The 15,720-nt window shown below is 41.9% G+C and overlaps 1 protein-coding gene across 4 annotated transcripts in view; it reads right to left on the bottom strand.

Annotated features, from left to right (window-relative positions):
- MYLK (myosin light chain kinase) overlaps positions 1 to 15,720 on the bottom strand; it is a 267,670-nt gene that overhangs the window by 163,936 nt on the left and 88,014 nt on the right. The window lies entirely within an intron of this gene.

The following is a 15,720-nucleotide window of genomic DNA, read 5'->3' as shown; positions in this document are numbered from 1 at the left end:
ATGATGGTGATCACGTTTTCTTTTTCTTTGTAGTCCCAGGATCCAGAGCACAGAGGAAACTCAACTCATGTTGGCCAACTTTAAAGAAAGTTGTATCTTAATTAACTTCATTTAAAGTTGGAAGGAAGTTGTATATTATAAGGAATTTGAACATCTCAGGTTCCATAGAATTGTATCTATGTAAAAAAATAACCAGGCCTGCAGAAGCTCTCCCATGCCCATGCAGATTCCCACTGATGAACGCCAAACTGGAGCTGCACACCTGTCCTTCGGGCCACCATGAGCAAACACAGAGAATAAGAAAAGCCGAATCCGGTGTCTCCACCTCTCAGTGCTCATTGTGCCACACAATTTTGTTTCCATTTCAAAGCAGACAGTCAAGTAATTGGAAACATGTTAAAATAATACAGGTCCAAAGGCCTTATTAGTAGAGACAGATGTATCCACAAAGCACAGTCTTCTCTTCCCCGAGAGGTAAACTGTCACCGCAAAATTAAAAACACAGACACATAGAGAACTTACAACAAAAAAAATTCTATTTACATGGTTCCAATTCCTCTTCTAATTTTAGGTAGTGAACACGTAGATGCTTTTAGATGGCAGTGCTCACACTGCATCGAGTCCATACTCTACTTCTCTTTCCACTTTGTGTTATGCACACACGTTTCCATTTAGGGGTATAGCTCCCCAAATGATGTGTTTCTTTAAGTACCTCCTTCTGAGCACAAACTAATTCCTTTTCGTCATTTTAAATAGTGCTCTGAACATCCTAGTACCATCTACTTTTCTCCTTCTTCTTTAAGAGTTAACTTATAGTGTCAAAAGCAGAATTCTTGGCAAAGCACATCAACAGTTTTACCATGCCTGTAACATTCTGCCAGTCTGGGCCCCAAAAAGGCTGAAGCAACAATCGGTGCTCCCGGCATGGTTTCCTGTTTCACCTGTTTCCTCACAGCACCAACAGTGGGCTTTTGGCAACTTTTGCGTTGCTAGATTTTCAGGTACGTAAATACTTTAAAGGTATTTTAATTTCCATTTGTCTAGTTGCTGGCAGTGTTGGATAATGTATTTTGATGCAGTGCTATATATTTTTCCACACTTAAACTTTATGTTCCTTTCAATGTAAACAGTGTATTCATCTTTGACCATTTATCAAATAGAATCTGGACATTGAACTCAGATAGATATACCAAGTCTTTTTATAGGCAATTTTATTGTGCTCTTTAGAAATTACAGAAGTAATTCCTTTCTACTGTTAAAAAATTTCAAGCTGTAAGAATGTGTACAAGGTAAAAGGTGAAAGTTGAAGGTATAAAATGATGAAAGGTTCATTCCCCTCTCACTCTTTCCCCTCCCTGGAATGGTATCACTTTCCAGATATAACCACTGAAATCATCTTTCTATTCTTCTTATCATTAAACTCTGTAATACTAGGTAATATACTCTGGGTCTCTTTCTTGATTTAAGAACTTAGAGAGCACTTAGTGGATTCCCACTATGAATGATGAGAAATTTCACTGGCTTACACTGCCTCCCTCTCACCAGTCCTTTTTTCATTTTTAGATCTTCTATTGGACATTAATGACAAGATCACAAACTCAAATGCCTACAGACCCTGGGCAGGATACCCAAGTATAGAAAGTGGGCAGGGACTAGAAATGTCATGAGGCTCTTCCTGCCCATCTATAGCTTTCCCACTGTTAACATGAACGTGGCTAGGGAAAAAGCAAAGTCATAACTGGCAACAGAGCAGAAGCAAGAAAAACCATAATCCTGCAGCCTGTGGAACAATAACCACATTCACAGAAAGATAGACAAGATGAAAAGGCAGAGGGCTATGTACCAGATGAAGGAACAAGATAAAATCCCAGAAAAACAACTAAATGAAGTGGACATAGGCAACCTTCCAGAAAAAGAATTCAGAATAATGATAGTGAAGATGATCCAGGACCTCGGAATAAGAATGGAGGCAAAGATCAAGAAGACGCAAGAAATGTTTAACAAAGACCTAGAAGAATTAAAGAACAAACAAACAGAGATGAACTATACAATAACTGAAATGAAAAATACACTAGAAGGAATCAATAGCAGAATAACTGAGGCAGAAGAACGGATAAGTGACCTGGAAGACAGAATGGTGGAATTCACTGCTGCAGAACAGAATAAAGAAAAAAGAATGAAAAGAAATGAAGACAGCCTAACAGACCTCTGGGACAACATTAAACGCAACAACATTTGCATTATAGGGATCCCAGAAGGAGAACAGAGAGAGAAAGGACCTGAGAAAATATGTGAAGAGATTATAGTTGAAAACTTCCCTAACGTGGGAAAGGAAATACCCACCCAAGTCCAGGAAGCACAGAGAGTCCCATACCGGATAAACCCAAGGAGAAACAGGCTGAGACACATAGTAATCAAATTGGCAAAATTAAAGACAAAGAAAAATTATTGAAAGCAACAAGGGAAAAACAACAAATAACACACAAAGGAACTCCCATAAGGTTAACAGCTGATTTCTCAGTAGAAACTCTACAAGCCAGAAGGAAGTGGCATGACATATTTAAAGTGATGAAAGGGAAGGACCTACAACCAAGATTACTCTACCCAGCAAGGATCTCATTCAGATTCGACGGAGAAATCAAAAGCTTTACAGACAAGCAAAAGCTAAGAGAATTCAGCACCACCAAACCAGCTCTACAACAAAAGCTAAAGGAAAGTCTCTAAGTGGGAAAAACAAGAGAAGAAAAGGACCTACGAAAACAAACCCAAAACAATTAAGAAAATGGTAATAGGAACATACATAACAATAATTACCTTAAAGGTGAATAGATTAACTGCTCCAACCAAAAGACACAGGTTTGCTGAATGGATACAAAAACAAGACCCATATATATGCTGTCTACAACAGACCCACTTCAGATCTAGGGACATATACAGACTGAAAGTAAGGGGATGGGAAAAGATAGTCCATGCAAATGGAAATCAAAAGAAAGCTGGAGTAGCAATACTCATATCAGATAAAATAGACTTTAAAATAAAGAATGTTACAAGAGACAAGGAAGGACACTACATAATGAACAAGGGATCAATCCAAGAAGAAGATATAACAATTATAAATATATATGCACCCAACATAGCAGCACCTCAATACATAAGGCAACTGCTAACAGCTATAAAAGAGGAAATCGACAGTAACACAATAATAGTGGGGGACTTTAACACCTCACTTACACCAATGGACAGATCATCCAGACAGAAAATTAATAAGGAAACACAAGCTTTAAATGACACAGTAGACCAGGTAGATTTAATTGATATTTATAGGACATTCCATCCAAAAACAGCAGATTACACTTTCTTCTCAAGTGCGCACGGAACATTCACCAGGATAGATCACATCCTGGGTCACAAGTCAAGTCTCAGTAAATTTAAGAAAATTGAAATCACATCAAGCATCTTTTCTGACCACAACGCTATGAGATTAGAAATCAATTACAGGGAAAGAAACGTAAAGAACACAAACACATGGAGGCTAAACAATACGTTACTAAATAACGAAGAGATCACTGAAGAAATCAAAGAGAAAATCAAAAAATACCTAGAGACAAATGACAATGAAAACACGATGATCCAAAACCTATGGGATGCAGCAAAAGCAGTTCTAAGAGGGAAGTTTATAGCTATACAAGCCTACCTCAAGAAACAAGAAACATCTAAAATAAACAATCTAACAGTACACCTAAGGAACTAGAGAAAGAAGAACAAGCAAAACCCAAAGTTAGCAGAAGGAAAGAAATCATAAAGATCAGAGAAGAAATAAATGAAATACAAACAAAGAAAACAATAGCAAAGATCAATAAAACTAAAAGCTGGTTCTTTGAGAAGATAAACAAAAATGATAAACCTTTAGCCAGACTCATCAAGAAAAAGAGGGAGAGGACTCAAATCAATAAAATTAGAAACGAAAAAGGAGAAGTTACAACAGACAGTGCAGAAATACAAAGCGTCCTAAGAGACTACTACAAGCAACTCTATGCCAATAAAATGGACAACCTGGAAGAAATGGACAAATTCTTAGAAAGGTATAACCTTCCAAGACTGAACCAGGAAGAAATAGAAAATATGAACAGACCAATCACAAGTAATAAAATTGAAACTGTGATTAGAAATCTTCCAACAAACAAAAGTCCAGGACCAGATGGCTTCACAGGTGAATTCTATCAAACATTTAGACAAGAGCTAACACCCATCCTTCTCAAACTCTTCCAAAAAATTGCAGAGGAAGGAACACTCCCAAACTCATTTTATGAGGCCATCATCACCCTGATACCAAAACCAGACAAAGATACTACAAAAAAAGAAAACTACAGACCAATATCACTGATGAATATAGATGCAAAAATCCTCAATAAAATACTAGCAAACAGAATCCAATAACACATTAAAAGGATCATACACCATGATCAAGTGGGATTTATCCCAGGGATGCAAGGATTCTTCAATATACGCAAATCAATCAATGTGATACACCATATTAACAAATTGAAGAAGAAAAACCATATGATCATCTCAATAGATGCAGGAAAAGCTTTTGACAAAATTCAACACCCATTTATGATAAAAACTCTCCAGAAAGTGGGCACAGAGGGAACCTACCTCAACAAAAATAAAGGCCATATACGACAAATCCACAGCAAACATCATTCTCAATGGTGAAAAACTGAAAGCATTTCCTCTAAGATCAGGAACAAGACAAGGATGTCCACTCTCACCACTATTATTCAACATAGTTTTGGAAGTCCTAGCCATGGCAGTCAGAGAAGAAAAAGGAATACAAATTGGAAAAGAAGAAGTCAAACTGTCACTGTTTGCAGATGATATGATACTATACATAGAGAATCCTAAAGGTGCCACCAGAAAACTATTATAGCTGATCAATGAATTTGGTAAAGTTACAGGATACAAAACTAATGCACAGAAATCTTTTGCATTCCTATACAGTAATGATGAAAAATCTGAAAGAGAAATTAAGGAAACAATCCCATTCACCACTGGAACAAAAAGAATAAAATAACTAGGAATAAACCTACCTAAGGAGGTAAAAGACCTATACTCAGAAAACTATAAAACACTGATGAAAGAAATCAAAGACGACACAGATGAAGAGATACACCATGTTTTTGGATTGGAAGGATCAATACTGTGAAAATGACTATACTACCCAAAGCAATCTACAGATTCAGTGCAATCCCTATTAAACTACCAATGGCATTTTTTACAGAACTAGAACAAAAAATCTTAAAATTTATATGGAGACACCAAAGACCCCAAATAGCCAAAGCAGTCTTGAGGGAAAAAAATGGAGCTGGAGGAATCAGACTCCCTGACTTCAGACTATACTACAAAGCTACAGTAATCAAGACAATATGGTACTGGCACAAAAACAGAAATATAGATCAATGGAACAGGATAGAAAGCCCAGAGATAAACCCATGCACCTATGGTCAACTAATCTATGAGAAAGGAGGCAAGGATATACAGTGGAGAAAAGACAGTCTCTTCAATAAGTGTTGCTGGGAAAACTGGACAGCTACATGTAAAAGAATGAAATTAGAACACTCCCTAACACCATACACAAAAATAAACTCAAAATGGATTCGAGACCTAGATGTAAGACCGGATACTATAAAACTCTTAGAGGAAAACGTAGGAAGAACACTCTTTGACATAAATCACAGCAAGATCTTTTTTGATCCACCTCCTAGAGTAATGGAAATAAAAACAAAAATAAACAAATGGGACCTAATGAAACTTAAAAGCTTTTGAAAAGCAAAGGAAACTACAAACAAGATGAAAAGACAACCCTCAGAATGGGAGAAAATATTTGCAAAGGAATCAATGGACAAAGGATTAAACTCCAACATATATAAACAGCTCATGCAGCTCAATAGTAAAAAAACAAACAACCCAATCCAAAAATGTGCAGAAGACCTAAGTAGACATTTTCCAAAGAAGACATACAGATGGCCAAGAAGCACATGAAAAGTTGCTCAACATCACTAATTATTAGAGAAATGCAAATCAAAACTACAATGAGGTATCACCTCACACCAGTTAGATAGGCATCATCAGAAAATCTACAAACAACAAATGCTGGAGAGGGTGTGGAGAAAAGGAAACCCTCTTGCACTCTTGGTGGGAATGTAAATTGATACAGCCACTATGGAGAACAGTATGGAGGTTCCTTAAAAAACTAAAAATAGAATTATCATATGACCCAGCAATCCCACTACTGGGCATATATCCAGAGAAAACCATAATTCAAAAAGACACATGCACCCCAATGTTCATTGCAGCACTATTTACAATAGCCTGGTCATGGAAGCAACCTAAATGCCCATCGACAGACGAATGGATAAAGAAGATGTGGTACATATATACAATGGAATATTACTCAGCCATAAAAAGGAACGAAATTGGATCATTTGTAGAGACGTGGATGAATCTAGAGACTGTCATACAGAGTGAAGTAAGTCAGAAAGAGAAAAACAAATATTGTATATTAACACATATATGTGGAACCTAGAAAAATGGTACAGATGAACCGGTTTGGAGGGCAGAAATAGAGACACAGAAGTAGAGAACAAACGTATGGACACCAAGGGGGGAAAGCGGCGGGGGTGGTGGTGGTGGTGTGATGAATTGGGAGATTGGGATTGACATATATACACTAATATGTATAAAATGGATAACTAATAAGAACCTGCTGTATAAAAACAAACAAAAAAAAACAGGCAACAGACGCTTGCCCATGTGTTGGGAGATGACTGAGAATTGGGGTGGGTGGGGACTATAGCAACCTGGGAAAGACATGCTTAGATGTAGGGGTAGCACCCACTGACCAAGTGTTGCCAGATCTTATTTTCTGAGAAAAGCCATTCAGAAATGAATTGTATGTGTAAGTTTTCCATTTGTAAATCTTAGCCCCAATGTTTTGAGAACACTGCTGACCAAACATAAAATGTCTGTGTACCAAATATGGCTGATGAGCTGACCATGTTTTACCTCTGTCATTATGGTTTTAAGTCATATACTCAAGCCTCTGTTATTTGATCTATCTGTTTTAGATGGTATCTCCTCACTTCCCACCATGTAAGATGAGGACAGTAGTGCCCTTGTAGTTTTCTTTTCCTCTCTTTCCCTCCTCTACCTTACCATTCAGCATTCCTTTACTTTTGGCTTGCCAAAGCTTACAGAGTTTACCTTCTGTTCTGTAACTCTAACTAACACTTTAGAGCTTTGTCTATAGATTGACTTTAAAAAAAAGAACAGGGACTTCCCTGGTGGTGCAGTGTTTAAGAATCCGCCTGCCAATGCAGGGGACATGGGTTCAATCCCTGGTCCAGGAAGATCCCACATGCCGTGGAGCAACTAAGCCCATGGGCCACAACTACTGAGCCTGCGCTCTAGAGCCTGTGAGACACAACCACTGAGCCCATGTGCCACAACTACTGAAGCCCACAAGCCTAGAGCCCGTGCTCCGCAACAAGAGAAGCCACCACGATGAGAACCCCGCACAACTCAATGAAGAGTAGCCCCCTCTCACCGCAACTAGAGAAAGCCTGCGCACAGCAACGAAGACACAGTGCAGCCAAAAATAAATAAATTAATAAAATTTTTAAAAAATGTATAAAAAAGAACAATTTTCTTGATAGCAATATTATATTGTATAAATATTTTCTTCAAACATCTGGTGGCCATGAATTAACTATTCACAATCTATGATTGAAGAACTAGCTTCTAAATGGAGGTTTTCCATCCCTTTGTGTAGTCCTATCACCCTGAATGAGGGGCTTGACTGCAAGCTTCGTGTCCGAGTGGGGCACGTCTACCGGTGGGCTTCACTTAGAGTGTCTGGGCATGGAGCAACTGGGCAGCAACTGGACATTCAACACATTTCACCTGGTGGCAAAGTAAAAAGACTTTCTTTGGAGATACTGATTAATATCCACACCAAGAGCTTCAGTTTTCTCCATAGAGATATTAACTAAACATCCTTTAATCACCCCGATTTCTGCCCTACAGCCCACTCCTAGTCTCCAAATCCTTTCATCTCAAATATGTGGCTCTCACTTATATGTTATGGTGGGTAGCACTGATGTATCCATCCATGCAAACCCATGGAAATCCCTCATCCACTAATTCCCCTCTCCTGTTCTCAGTGCAACTCTGAATTAATTCTTTTTAACCCTTTATGTTCATTTCAATGGCACATTTGGAGGGAGGAGAAGTTAATAAATCTGTTCAGTCTGGCATTTTGAATCAGAGTGGCCACCAACTTCTGACAACTGTACTTTCAGCATGACTTGCCCTGTCATTTCCCATTCTGCTGCTTTTCCTTTAAATACTTCAGGAACCAACCTCCTTGTCATGAGAATTTCTGAGCCACCTGGAACAGACAGCTATTGAAATTTTGGGGAGCACATTCAAGCTTTCTGGGATACCAAGATTACTACTCTTCAACAAAAATGGAAAACAAAGATTCGTGCATCAAGGGTTTACATTTTTCTTTGAATGATTTTATGCCTGAAGGAAATTCTCAAGAATTTAATGTCCTATTTCTATTGTGAATGGAACAGCCATTGTCAATATATCTTCTAGCTGTGGATCTCTAGTACGTGGGAACTGAATTAAATGCAAGAGCGGCCTTGATCAGCCCTGTCCGATAGCACTTTCTGTGATGATAGAAATGTTCAATAATCTGCGCTGCCCAACACGGTAGCTATCAGCCACACGTGGATACTGAGCGCTGAAAACGTGGCTAGCATGGCTGAGGAACTGAATTTTTAATTTTATTTAATTTTAATTCATTTAACCTAAATTTAAGTAGCCACATGTGGCTAATCGCTATCCTACGGGACAACTCTAGACCTCAAACAACTCGTTTGCATTGAGGAAGCAAAAGACAATAAACAATAACTGATAAAGTTGCACATTAATAAAAGGAAAGTGAGTCAGATAAGGAAGTATTCTAGGAATTCAGAGGAGGGAGCAATTGAGGGTCAGAAAGTTCAGGATTAGCTCAGATCTACCTATGAGGTAGATCTATGTGCTACTGTTAAAAAAAAAAAAAAAAAAAAGGCCAAAAGATGTTAAGCAAAAAGAGCAAGGTGCAGATCAGTATATGTACATGGGTCCATTTGTATATGTAAAAGCATATACAGATTTATGCTTATATTTGCATAGAATATTTCCGGACAGATACCCAAATTGTTAATGGTGACTACCTCTGGAGAGCAGAAGTACAGGTCAAGGCAAGGAACACTTTTACTTTGCTGGAATTTTTGTTTTAAAAAGAGTTTAACATTTAAATCATTTTTTTTCTTTATAATAAAATTATAGGCACAGAGATGATTAATGAATAATACGTTTTTAAAAGGCCAAAGTAGTCAACTCTTTCCTGCGGTTATTACTCATGAATGATTTTATGTGATTATTGGGAATCTTCCACATCCTATTACCATGGCTCCTCTGTCCTCTACTAAAATGCTTTAAAGAGAAGACATACTTAAGGAAAGTAGCCTGAAGGAGGTAGGGTTTAAATAGGACCTTGATGCTGGATAAGATGCAGTGGGAGAAGGAAGGGCATTCTTGATAAAGGCATGGCCTCAGGTAAAGAAGGGAGCAGGGAATAGGATGGGGGAAAGGGAGACAAGACCCTAAGAAGCATGGGACCAAATCCCTATGGACTTGACTGGCAAGAGGTCTCGAGTCAGACCCTACCAACCTGGTTCTCAAGGGAACCAAACACTTATTGAGCACCCATCATGTGGCAGGCATTGTGCTACTCCTGGGACACAGAAATGAACAAGAAACAGTCACTGAGTTCAAGGAACCAGATGAGACCTGTAAAAGGGATGACATCAATGGTGCGAGGAATACAAGATTTGGACCCTAAAGTGCTGCCTCCTTCACTTTCTGACATAACCTTGGCAAGGTTTGTAATTACTCCGAGCCCCTGGGTTCTTCCTCTATAAAAAATGGGGATATGAGGGCATTATGCTAAGTGAAATAAGTCAGACAGAGAAAGACAAATACTGCATGATATCACTTATATGTAGAATCTAAAAAATACAACAAACTAGTGAATATAAAAAAAGAAGCAGACTCACAGACACAGGGAACAAACTAGTGGTTACCAGTGGGGAGGGCGGGGAGGGGCACTGTAGGGGTGGGGCGTGGGAGGTACAAACTACTGGCTGTAAGATGGGTTTAAGGATGTATTGAACAACACGGGGACTACAGCCAATATTTTGCAATAACTGTAAATGGAGTATAACCTTTAAAAATTGTATTAAAGGGACTTCCCTGGTGGTGAAGTGGTTAGGAATCCGCCTGCCAATGCAGGGGACACGGGTTCAAGCCTTGGTCCGGGAAGATCCCACATGCCGAGGAGCAACTAAGCCCATGCGCCACAACGACTGAGCCTGTGCTTTAGAGCCTGCGAGCCACAACTACTGAGCCCGCGTGCTGCAGCTACTGAAGCCCGCGCGCCTAGAGCCTGTGTTCCGCAACAAGAGAAGCCACCGCAATGAGAAGCCCGCGCACCGCAACAAAGAGTAGCCCCCGCTGGACGCAGCCAGAGAAAACCCGCGCGCAGCAACAAAGACCCAACGCAGCCAAAAATAAATAAACAAATAAATAAATTTATTAAAAAAAGATTGTATTAAAAATTTTTTTTAACTTTTAAAAATGGGGATAAAGCTACTTTACCATGAGGACAAAATGACGAAGACCATATGCCTGGCGCCAATAGGCCTATCACACTCTGCCCCCACTCCTAATCGATAGGGAAGATAAAATGCTTTCCTTGTTTACCCTTTCTCCGAAAAGGTGATACCAGAACAAAGTACGGTTGCGTTTGTGTGGGTGAGCAGGGCTGGGGTGGGCTATAGGGAGGAAGGGAGGAAGGGAGGAAGAGGGGTCAGGGCTGGAGAGCTTGGAGCTGATTGGAAGGGCCTTGTGGGCAGCGCTGAGGAACCTCAGCCAAGGTTCGAGGAGTGAAGCAGGGAGGTGACATAGTCAGACCTGCATTGTCGGAAGGACCAACTGGAAGGACAGAAGTCAAGAAGCAAGAAACCAGTTTCCAAGCCACTGCAAACCTCATCTTAATCTCCTCTAAATTTCTATAGTACAAACTATTTAATTGAACTATTTCAAGCATCTAATTATACTGTCATATCCTACTGTTTTATAGGCACATGTTTTTCTCAAGAACCACATCATTAAGACTTCTGAGGACAGAGAATTCCCTGATGATCCAGTGGTTGGGACTCGGCACTTTCACGCTTTCACTGCCGGGGCCTGGGTTCGATCCCTGGTTGGGGGGGATGGGGACTAAGATCCCGCAAGCCATGGCCAAAAAAAAGACTTCTGAGGGCAGAAAGCAGACCAGATGCTTCCTTCAAACTTCTCTAAGTGGTTGAGCGCTTCTGAGATAGAAGCGAACTGGGAAGAAGTTAGTGGGGGAAGGATACCAATGTGAGTTAAAGTGGAAATTGAGTTATTCACGCTTTCATGGGTCAGGCCTTCCCTGTTCCCTTCCTCCACCCTCCACGCCTTAAACATGTCTTAATGAGGCCAGGCTAGCCCGTTACTGTGAAGCCCCCTTCAGTGAACGCCGAGCCCCTCAGTCTGGACTGAAACCTCATTTGGGCTGTACTTCAAGAGGCACTAAAGTATCAGCTCGTTTGATTCACAGCACAGCCAGGGCCTATCACTATGTTTGCTTTTTCTGATAAGAATGAATTCCAGGGCAGAAGGGAAGAAATCTCCAGTAATTTTAGTATTTTTCCTACCATCTCGCTCCTTTCACACTTGACTCCATGTTGGGGGAAGCAGCCCATCAGCACTTTAGCTGCCCTCGGGGGCAACAGAGCAGCTGGAGGCATTTCAGTCGGCCCTTGACACGTGGGACTCCGCTATCTGTCCGTGGAGGCCCCCAGCACCCTGGGCCCAGCAATACTCACGAGGCAGTGGCACAGTGCATCCTATGCTGTCAGGGTCCTGCTATACCCGTGGGCGGACAACAGATCCCCACATCTGAGTTTCATCTACCTTCTTATCCCCCCAAGCAAACAGCTGCCCCTTGACCATCCCACTCAGGCCTAGGTAAGTCTTCTCACAGGAATAGGCCCACCCAGGCCTTAGAAGTGGGCTCAGGGCTCTTTGGTAGAGAATTCCAGGGTCCTGGGTGCTCAGAACATGGCAGATGGTGTGGCTCCACTGGGTATATCCCTTGAGCAGAGAGATCCCCTGCTCTTGGGCAAGGGTGCAGCCAGATGAAGGAACAGGGATTTCTAGAATGTGGGCTCAGGTTGCCTGGGTCTAAAGGTGGTACTGATGAGATATAGATCCAAAGTTGTATGAGTTCTGGTAACTATAATCTCCTTAAGCTGGCAGAGGAAAAAAAAAAAAAAAAAGGTGGGGCAGGGTAGGTAGCTTAGCCCTAATCAGTAGACCCTGATCAAATAGTAGTTTTCTGTAATGACATTAAATCACCACTTAACGCCATATGGTTGACTTTCTCTCATAGACCCTAGACCCTGTTGGTTCAAGCCAGATGGCCACAGCCAGGGAGGAACAAATTCCTCTAGAATGCTTTAACTGCACGGCCACATTCAACTCAAGCACTCCCCTCACTGTTGGTAGATTTGGTAAAGGTCTGAAAGGGTTTTTTAGTTCTTCTCTGTGTTATGTCTTCTCCCCTGTTTATTCCCATCATTTAAAGAGACGATATCTCCACATGCATCACATTAGGTGTTGTTTATCAGTTAGGAACACTTTCTATAACATTTCCTGTGTGAAAACCACAGCCAAAGATCCTATCTAGGAAACTCTCTAAGCCTTAGGACTTCTGTCTCTTAGCTGGTCTTTATGCTCCCTCCACAGCTGTACCCCCCCACCCCCTATGCCCACCCCAACCAATCCTTTGTATTCTGGCTTGTTCCCTCATGGTTTTAATATGGCTGCCTGAGCACCAGCCATCAAATCTGCATTCAAGGCAGGAAGCAGGGGAGGGGTGGAATATGAGAGAACCAGTGACTTGTTTTGTTTTAATCAGAAAAGCAAATGCTTTCCTAGGAATACCCTAGCTGACTTCAGCCAAATGTGTCACTGAGCAACTCTTAGCTGCAAAGGAAAACTTGGCAATGACCTCTAGAATGGAAAAGGGAAGGGCAAAGGGGGTTGGTCGTGGGTTACATGTCGGTCCAAAGTATCTGCCACAAAGTGGAAAAACCCTAAAGGATGTGATAGACTGAGACCCACAGAGCTGAACATCTCACAGTTTGGAGCTTCTCAGAAAAAGACAAGAACCACAAGGGGCACCTGTGGTCCTGTCTTAGGGTCATCAAGTCTTTTCGATAGAAACAGGACAGTGGGGAGGAAGGGATTCATTAAGTCTTTGGCCTAAAAATAGGATAAAGAGGAAGTGAGGTGGGGCGGGCAACAGTTTTTACCTCTTTCAGGAATAAAACCAGAAAACACAAGGTTGAACCAACTTCTGATTACCAGCTTCAGAAGGCAGTAGGAAACAAACCTTTATAACTTCCTCACATCTGTGGGGTCCATTGTGTTTCTACAGTTATGGGAGGATCCCGTGCCCTCTGCAGAAGAAGCTGGGACATCCTAGTACCCTCCACACCCAGGCTTTAGGGCTTGAGCTGGTAGTGGCAACTTTTTAGAGGGGTGTGGGGGGAGAGGAAAGCAGACAGAGGCCCTGAGGGCTGCTGCAAGGAAGAGAAGGGTTCCTGCTGGCTGCCATGGGTGCCAGCCTGGGCCTAAGAAGTAGCTTGAAGGCTTATTTTAAAAGTCGCTCCGTTGTAAGAGATTCTGCAAGAGCCCAGTGACTGGAGAGCTGAGGTCCTGAGGTCGCTGTGAAACTGACACCAGGACTTGCTGGTGCAGAATGAGCCTCTAGAACAGGATGCGTCCCAGGGCCCGGAGAGAGGGGTCAGCTGCAGGACAGGTCAAGTGGCCACAGCAGAGCAGGTTAACATGCCCTAGGGGCAGAGAAGCCCTGGCTGTGATCAGGGGATGACCGTTTGGCGCTCGGTCTTTTAAAACTAGAAACTCCTGCTCTAAGCTCGTGTCACGCAGGCCACCACCACCCTACCTTTCCCTTCCCTGAGGGGGCCAGGTCAGGAACACCCGCTGCTCATCTGCATCTCTGTATCCAAACAATCACTTCCTCATCCTGGAGTCACTTGACGTGGCCCTTCCCTGATGCAAGGCGTTCCTTTGCTTCAGTGAGGATACACACTGGCAGCACTAGTTTACAGAGCGCTTTCTAAGACAGCCCCTCCCTCTGCGTTTCTCTCTGCAAGTTCTCAGATGGAGTCAGACATTCCACCTAACATCTCTCTGGAACTGTCTTCCTTCTGTGTCCACTATACACCAGCATGCTCTCAAGGTGCTCTTCTGGGTTAATTCCAGGACGTTGGTGAGTGGTAACGGAGCTCCGAAGGCTGACCTCTGAGGAACACATTCCCTTTGACCTATAGCCCACAGGTAATACACAAAGTCACCTATTTCCTCAGTACAAGTAAAATAAAATGTTCACATAGAGAATGCCCTACTTTAAGAATACTGCAATCAGCATTGTGAATGCATGAAATGCCATCGAATTGTTTAAGACAGTTAAATTTATGTATATGAACGTCACCTCATTTAAAAAAATACTGTTATTACTACACTTCTTGACTTTATGAACTGCTTTTACCATTTTCTTCTTCAACTCATTTTCTTTTCACATCCCTGCAGGCCAGAAAATATAGAAACAACTAGTTATTTCTTCTCAGATAAGGAAACTGAGGTCCAGAGAAGGTCTGACCTGCCAACCAGAGGATAACTGAGCAACAGAGAACTCCAGTGTGTGGACTCCTGGGCCAGTGCTCATTCTACAAAGGTTCCAGGGCAAACGGCCCAAAGGCTCCGCTCCTTCATGACCTCCAAAGTCAGCAAAGGAAGCAAGGCCTCTTCATCTGTAGAAGCTAAGTCATCTCTTACTCTCTGAATTGAGGGAGGAGTTCATCTCCGACAAGCAATAGGGCAGGAAGGTGGGTATGGATCAGTTTTGCTAAGCCATTTTCCAGAAGTTCACGTTGAATTTTTTAAGTGTAAATCCAGTGTTTTATAACATATTCACAAAGTTGTGCAACCACCACCACTACCTAATTTCTGAACATTCATCATCCCCCAAAGAAACCCTGCACCACTCGGCGGTCACTCCCCACTCCTCCCCGCTAGCCCTCCGCAACCACTCATCTACTGTTAGTCGCTATACTTTTGCCTGTTCTGGACATTTCAGATACGTGCAGTCATTCAATATGTGGCCTTCTGTGTCTGGCTTCTTTCATTTAGCATGTTCTCAGTGTTCATCCACGTTGCCGTGTGCATCAGTACTTCACTCCCATTTCTAAATCCCCAGGGACTCCTCCTGTTGCTTCTTTCCTGCCAGCTGTGGGGATGTGGGGATGGAGGGACCACAGTCAGGGCAACAGAAAAAAGCCCTCATCCTGGTAGAGCCCAGAGAGAAGAAACAGACCCCTCACCAACATTCCCCTTCTTCAAGTAAAACATATGACGAGGAACGTCAGATCCACCAGCAAACAGTTAACTATACAGGCCTGTGCAGAGCACACAGCCCCTGAATACTCT

This window comes from Balaenoptera ricei, chromosome 4, assembly GCF_028023285.1.
Source record: "Balaenoptera ricei isolate mBalRic1 chromosome 4, mBalRic1.hap2, whole genome shotgun sequence".
In the NCBI taxonomy this organism is placed as follows: domain Eukaryota; kingdom Metazoa; phylum Chordata; class Mammalia; order Artiodactyla; family Balaenopteridae; genus Balaenoptera; species Balaenoptera ricei.
The sequence above is the reverse complement of the archived record's forward strand: the minus strand, read 5'-3'. Positions and strand labels throughout refer to the sequence as shown.